The sequence below is a fragment of the Elephantulus edwardii genome, unplaced genomic scaffold (genome assembly GCF_000299155.1).
Source record: "Elephantulus edwardii isolate Elephantulus edwardi_28Jun2011 unplaced genomic scaffold, EleEdw1.0 scaffold00104, whole genome shotgun sequence".
Lineage (NCBI taxonomy): Eukaryota > Metazoa > Chordata > Mammalia > Macroscelidea > Macroscelididae > Elephantulus > Elephantulus edwardii.
Genome location: NW_006399854.1, coordinates 6,121,364 through 6,129,010, shown reverse-complemented (window position 1 = coordinate 6,129,010; position 7,647 = coordinate 6,121,364).

Below are 7,647 nucleotides of genomic sequence, written 5' to 3'. Positions count from 1 at the left end.
TGTGGAGTCAAGCAAACTGAAGTTGTTAACAGTCTCAATCTCCTCTCCATCTATCACAATGCAACCAATAGGCTAAGTGGTAAAAATCTTTGTTTTCTTGATGTTGAGCTTCAATCCATATTTCAGACTAGAGTCCTTGACCTTCGGCAGCAAATACTTCAGTGCCTCCTCATGTTCAGCAAGCAAGGTTGTGTCTGTCATCTACATAGTGCAAGTAGTTGTTTGATGAGTCTTACTCCAATCCTAATGTTACATTCCACTTCATAAAGTCCAGCCTCCTGAATTTTCTATTCCACATATAGATTGAAAAGGTAAGTATGTATGTATATGTATATTACATATACATGCATATATATCTATTTCTAAAAATAAGGAACCTAAGGTTTTAAATCAAAGTAGAACTGTTCTTCATAGGATTTATTCAATGACTATTTTCTCCAAAGTAGATATTGCCAAACCTTTATCTAAGGCCCTTCTGGTTAGATTGGAATTGAAATTTTTTTTCTTTCTGTTAGCAGACAAGAATGTTATCTATTTCTACCATAAAGAGGGTCTGCTACCACCACTTGGTCTATTTCTATTCAAAAAGGCCCTTCATCAGATTTCTGAGGTGGTAATCTTTAAGAAACTGCCCATCTTTCTCTCTTAGAGCAGCTGATAGATTCAAACTGTTGATTATTAAGTTAGCAGCACATCACAGAAGGCCCTATGCCTCCAGAGTTCTCTTTACAGAGTGAGTTGTTGGTAGGTGCCATCAAGTCAACTATGACACATAGTAACCCTATGAACAACAGATCTGAACTTTGACTTATCTTGTACCATGATCACCATCTCTGATATATTCGAGTTCATTATTACAGTCCCTGTAACAATCTGTCTTGTTGAGCATCTTTTCGTTTTTCTCTGACCTTTTACCTTTCTAATCATGATGTCCTGTTCCAAGGACTGGCCTCTCCTGATAATATGACCAAAGTATGTAAGACGAAGTTTCATAATCCTTGCCCCTTATTGTTGTTATATGCCATCGAGTCAACTATGATTCTTGGTAATCCTATGAACAACAGCTCTGGACCTTGCCCTATACTGAGCCAACCTCGCCATCTTTGAAACACCTCACCCCATTGTCACAGTTACTGTATCAATCTCATCCAGGGTCTTCCTCGCTTACCCAACCAAGCATGGAGTCCTTTTCCAAGAACTAGCCCCTCCTGCCAATATATCCAAAGCATGTAAGACAGAGTTTCAAAACCCTTGCTTCCGAGAAGCAATCTAATTTCACCCTCTCCAAGACAGATCTGTTTGTTCTCTTAGCAGTCCATGGTATGAGTGTTCAATCCTCTCCCCCAGCACCATAAATCAAAAACATCAGTTCTTCTTCTGTCATTTTTATTCATTGTCCAGATCTCATATGCATAGGAAGCAATTGAGAAGACCATGGCTTGGAAGAGGCACACCTTAGCCTTTAGATTGAAATCATTGTTTTTTAGAACTCTGAAAAAGTCCTTGACAGCAGATTTTACCAATGCAACTTGTCTTTTGATTTCCTGAATACTGGTGGCAAGGCTGTTGATTGTGGATCTGAGTGAAATGAAATTGTTAGTAACTTAAATCTTAACAACTTCTATCTTTTTTTTTTTCATTCATCATGATGGTGCCTGTTGGCTAACGGTGAAGATTTTTGTTTCCTTGATGTTGAGATGCAATCCATATTGAAGGCTGCAGCCCTTGATCTTCTGCAGCAAGTGTTTCAAGTACTACAACAAACAAGGTGTGTCATCAACATAATGCAGATTATTAATGAGTCTTCCTCCAATTCTGATACCACATTCTTCACAAAATCCGGTCTCTCAAATGATCTGTTCAGCATATAGATTGAAAAGGATAAGTGCCTGACACACTCTTTTCTTGATTTTTTAAAAATGCAGTGTTTCCTTGCTTGGTTATACAACAGCTTCTTGGTTTAGGCATAGGTTTAGCTTGAACACAATCAAGCGTTCTGGGATTCCCATTTTTCTTAGTGTTAGCGATAACTTGTTCTGACCCACACAGTTAAAACCTTTTCTAAGGTCCATCTGACATCAGCAGTGATATCCCTGGTACCATGGCCTCTTCTAAACCCAGCTTGCATTTCTGGTAGTTTTCTGTTAATATACTGTTCTAGTTGTTTTTATATTATCTTCAGTAAGATTTTGCTTTCATGTGGTATTAATTCTACTGCTCAATAATTTCCTCATTCTGTTGGAACATGTTTCTTGGAAATGGGAATAAATTTGGATTTCTTCGAGTCAGTTGCTAAGGTAGCTGTCCTCTAGATTTCTTGGCTCAGCCTGGTGAGCATATCCAGGGTTGCATCTGGTGAAATATGTTAATTTGTATTCCACTAATTCCTAGGGCCTTATTTTTTGCCAATTCCTTCAGAGAAGCTTGAACTTCCTCCTTTATTATCATTTGTTCTTGCTCATATGCTACTTCTTGAAATGCTTCTGTATCAGCCCATTCTTTTTGGTACAGGGACTCCTTGTATCCTATCCACCTTGTCTGATGCTTCCTGGATCATCCAAGATTTTGCCCATAGCATCTTTCAGTATTGTGATTTGAGGCTTAAGTTTGTTCTTCAGTTCCTTCAGCCTGAAAAATGCTGAGTAAGCGCTTCCCTTTTGATTTTCTGACTCCATTTCTCAGCACATTTCATTATAAAACTTTGCTTTCTATTGGTGAGCTGCCCTGTGAACTATCTTGTTCAACTCTGTAACTTCATCATTTCTTCCCTTTGTTTTGCCTTCTGTTGTTGATTGCCTTCAAGTCAAGCACGACTCATAGTGACCCTACAAGCAAAAGTCCTGAAGGCTTTCTATAACTATCAACATTTATCAAAGTTCATAGAGTTTCTGGAGGCATGTTGTTTAGGAAGCCTGCTTCTAGAGAGGAAACAAATTCTGATGTTGCGTATATTTATAGTCTTGAAAATGGTAATGATTTCATAGGTACATGCATATGCTCAAACTTACCAAATTATGTAATTTAAATTTGTGCTGTGTATTGTTAGTCAACTATTCCTAAGAAACATATTTAACAACTGTAACAATTTTATCATCTATACATCCACTTGGCAATATTAAATATGAAACAAATTCAGCACTTTCCACCTAGAAAATCATTAACATTTAATATTCACAGACCCTTGAAATGCAAGGTCAACATCCTAATCAGCATCATTTTTCAAACTTTGATTCCACTTTCCCCCTCATTTTTTCTTTTCTTTTTTAATATTGAAAGCCCAGGCCAAAAGCAGTCATCTGTAGCAATTAGCTAGGCTTTGTCTTTAATATTTAATTAAGGATGAAATGAGAGAATCATTTGATTCTTTGTCCCCATCAATTATTTTTTGCTTCAAACTGAGCTAGCACTAATGTTCTTCAGAAGAGGAGGCTGTTAGTTAAATTGCATAAATATTGCATAATTCACACCTATTTTCTGTAATTGTTGCCTGCACACGATTGATAGCCAGCACAGCAGGGGATGTTGAAGGCAGAAGATTGTGCGATGCAGTACAGAAGCAGCAGATAGCACTGGAAAGGTGCTTTGCATTCACTAACTCCCTATTGTGCCAAACCACTTTAGGAAGAACTCATTAGAACTTAATAATTGCTAGCTCTTTCGGAATTCTTAATGATGTGCCAGACACTGGACTGAGAATTTCAATTATATACTCTTTTACAATCTATGTATGTATATAGTCTTTGTGGTATCATTTATATTAGTATTATAATCCTCATTTTACAGATAAGGACACAGACCCAGAAAGCTTAAAAAAGGGGGAAAAACTGTCTAAAATCATAATGCTTATAGACAAGTTATATATCAAAACTGTTATATGATAGGGGAGTCCAGAATTAAGGTTGAATAGTGGAGTGTACTTGGGGCAGTGGGAGGGGTGCAGGGAGATTGTATACCAAAGAAAGAATTTTTCTTTTGCTTTTCAAAGAGAGGAGCAAACTGGGGGAGGAGGGAGGCAGGGCTGAGCAGGGCGAAAAGTGCAACAATGAATGAGTGGAAATCCAAAATTTATGTAAATGTTTATTAAAATTAATAAAATAAAATGTTTTAAACCCCAAACACACACACACAAAACAACACCCAAACTGTTAATAATCAAGGTTTTCTAAAGAAAAATAATCACTATGCTCTATACCACAAGAGAAGGATGGGCAATCTCCTCCTGGACAATTAATTGCCTCTGACAAGCTGCCAGAGGGTCCAGTCGGCTATCTGCTGGTTCCAACTCTATGGTAAACAACAACAACAACATGCTATATAGGGCGGGAGAAGGATGAGCAATCTCCTCCCATGCAATTAACTGCCTCCAAAAACCCTCTTGGGGGTCACCTGGGGGTCGGTTCTGACTCGATGGTACACAGCAATGTGCTGTATGCATAAATATACATATGACATCAGGGTCAGAGGAAGACTCATCAACCACCTGCACTATGCAAATGACACAACCTTGCTTGCTCAAAGTGAGGGAGATTTTAAAGTGCTTGCTGTAGAAAATCAAAGACTATGGTCTTCAATATGAATTGTATTTCAACATTAGGAAGACAAAAACCTTCACTACTGGGCCAATAAATAGCATCATGATAGATGGAGGAAAAAATAGAAACTGTCAATGATGTAATCATATTTGGATCCACAATCAACACTCTTGGTACCAGCAGTTAAGAGATCTGGGATTTATTACATTTAGCTACTCGGAGAACTTTCCAAATTACTGAGGAGAAATGATGTCAGTTTGAAGAATAAGGTGCACCTGATTCAGACAATGATCTTTTCTATCATTTGCTATACATCTGGAAGCTGAATAATAAATAAGCATGACAGAAGAATTGATTTTGAATTAGAGAAGAACACTGAATATCCCGAAGGCTGCAAAAAGGACATATATGACGTGGAAAAAGTGTAACCAGAATACTCCTTGGAGGCAAGGATGGCAAAGCTTCCTCTCACATATTATGGGTTTGTGGCTCAGAGAGGCTATTCCTTGGAAAGGGACATCATGGTTGAAAAGGTAGAGGGTCAGCGAAAGAGAGGAAGATCCTCAACAAGGATCTTAAAAACAAAAAAATTAAACCTGAAAAACGTGGAAACCTGTAAGACAAGAATAACACAAATATTTTTGCATTAATGGAGTGATACAAAGTAGTGAAACTGATTGATATGAAACTTGTGAGAAAAAGGTCACCTCATTGAGTCCTGGCCTTCACAGGCTTCATTCTATGTTACTGCTCATTTGGCTCATTTTAACCCTATGGAGAATAGAATGAAAAACGGACAAGTCCTGTTCCATCCCAACAAGGAGTACTATTTAGAGCCCATTTGTCAGTCTATTCCAGTGAGAGTCCTCCTCTTCTTTTTTCACTGACCCTCTCCTTTACTGAGATTGATGTCCATCTCCAATAGGTGCAATGTATGACAGACAACATCTTGACATCTTTGCTTCTAATGAACATTTTGGTTTTAGCATCTCATGATATTTTCAATACGCTTCTCTAACATTGTAGTGCAAAGGTAGTTTTGTGGTTTTTTCCAATTCTTTTCAGGTAATTTTCATTAATGTTCCACTTTTACATGAATATCAAGTAATTGAGAAGATCATAGTTTGGACCAAGCACATCGTAGCCCTCAAAGTGACATCCTTGCTTTTTTTATTTCCATATTGTACTTTTTTAAAAAAGTTTTTAAAAATTGGTTCTCATTCAATAATTTGTGTACATCTAATTTCATAATATTAAGTATAATTTATCAATACCCTTTATGCGATCTCACCAAATCTTCATTACACTTTGCTTTCCCTTCACCCACTTCTTTACCCACTAATCTCTGCTGCCCTACTATTTTTTTCTCTTTCTCCTTTCCTCTTTTCCCTTCCCAACTCCTTCTCTCCTCTCTTCCCCTCTTCCTTTCTGAACTGTTAAACATGTTCCATTCCAAGTGGCATCTTAGCTTTTTAATCCTTTAATTTGGGGTTTTAAAAAATTTTTTCTTTGAGTGTTTTACAAATCATATTGGTTTTTCATTCAATCATTTATATGCATTTTGTTTCATAACATTCATTCAACCAATTAATGCAATTTGTTAATTACAGTGACTAATCAAGCCTTTTTGTATATTGCCTTGTATTTTTTGATGGTTGCTTGTAGGGGTGTTGATTGTGGATTCAGTTAAATGAAGTTCTTTAAAACTTTAATGTTTTTCTCTTTGTGCCATAATTGATCCTATTGTTTCAGCTTTAAGTATTATTGATATCATTATGTTGATATTTTATCACATGACAAACTATAATCTGTGATCTTCATCAGTAAGTTTCATCTGTATCTTGCTGGTTATTAATGAGTCTTACACTACCCTGATCAGCACTTATCTTTATATAGTCCAGCTTCTTGTATTATTTTCCCCAGTACATAGATTGAGTAAGTATGGAGAAAGAACAGAACACTAACACAAGCCATTCCTGATTTAAAACCGCATCGGATCCCTTTGTTCTGGTAGACCTACAGCCTCTTGTCCAGGCTCTTCATAAGCACAAAAAGTGTCCTAAATTTAATATTTTTCATAACTTTATGAACATCTCTCTGATGACCTCTACTTTGTGCCAAGGTCCATGTGAAATACCTCTGTGAAAATTAAGGTTGTGTTTTGGTTAGCTGCCCATGATTCACTAGACAGTTATGATGTAGTGTTCTTTGAAGATTTCTGATATAATGTTGTTATTGTTGTTATTGTTCCTAGAGGCCACCAAATTTACTCAAACTCATATGGCCCCAGGTACAACAGTGCAAAACCTGCCTGATCCCACATCATTTTTACCATCTCTGTTGTGATTAAATCCATTCTTGAAGTTTCTGTGTTAATCCATCGCATTGAAGCTTTTCCTCTCTTTTTCTGACCTTCTACTCTTTCTGAGAATTTTGTCCTTTTCCAAGAATGGCACTTCCTGATAACATGCCAAAGGGATATAAGGTAAAGTCTCACCATCATTGTTTCTAAGGAACATTTTGGCATCATTTCCCTCATTTGTTCTTTTGGAAGCCCATGGTATTCGATATTCCCACCAACACCACAATTTAAAAGCATCAATTCTTCTCCAATCTTTGTTAATTATTCACATTCACATGCAAATGACACTATGTTGGAGGTACTCACTTGTCTAATACAAGATATTTGGGAGCTACCTATTTGGTCAAGTGGCTGGAATAGATCCTTATTTGTGATCATTCCAAGAAAAAATGAACAATGGAAGGCAGACATTATTGGCTAATACTTTAATATTACACACGAGTAAAATTTTGCTGAAGATAACTTAAAAATCAGTTGAAGCAGGGTAGCAAGCAATTTGGAGAGGATGTGGAGAGGTAGGAGCTCTCATACACTGTCAATGAGACTATAAAATGACACAACCAACCTGGAACCTGGAAAGTAGTTTGGCATTTTCTCAAAAAACTGAACATAGAAATTCCCTATGACCCTGCTATTCCACTGCTTGGAATATACACTGAAAAATGAGAACTGAAACTAAAATAGAGATTTGTCCATCACAAGAACATGGCAATAGCCCATAGAGCCAACCACGTTTGAGATATTGAGATATTG